Source organism: Bison bison, unplaced genomic scaffold, assembly GCF_000754665.1.
Source record: "Bison bison bison isolate TAMUID 2011002044 unplaced genomic scaffold, Bison_UMD1.0 scf7180017864375, whole genome shotgun sequence".
Classification (NCBI taxonomy): Eukaryota; Metazoa; Chordata; class Mammalia; order Artiodactyla; family Bovidae; genus Bison; species Bison bison.
The window spans coordinates 5113445-5113912 of NW_011494947.1; positions in this window are offsets into that span (position 1 = coordinate 5113445).

The following is a 468-nucleotide window of genomic DNA, read 5'->3' on the forward strand; positions in this document are numbered from 1 at the left end:
CTGAGTTCCCCATGAAGTTCCAGGCCTTGGCCAGGCCTGGCCCCTGATGGTACCCCTTGGTGGGCTGTTAGGATGATTCTTTTCATCTGCCCCCCGGGCTTGCCAGATGCACCCCACTAGCCAGCCGTTGGAGAGGGTGGGATGGGAGGGTGGGGCATGTGGGGAAACGAACCTGGAGCCTGGGTCCTCCCACCCCACTGCCTCCCCCCCCCACACACAAACACCCCCGCCCCAGGGCCCCCCACCCAGCGACAAAGCCCGTGGCACTTCCTCTCCCCGCCTGGCAGGCCGCCTGGCCCGGCCCCTTCTCTAAGGAAGCGCATTTCCTGCCTCCCCGGGCCAGGCTGGATGAGCCGGAGCTCCCCATAGCTGACGGTCAGACCCCAGCCTCCATCTGTATCCACAGGCCAGGACTGCAGTCGCCACTGCCACCGTCCACAGAACGCCCTGCAGCCTCTCACCGCTTAA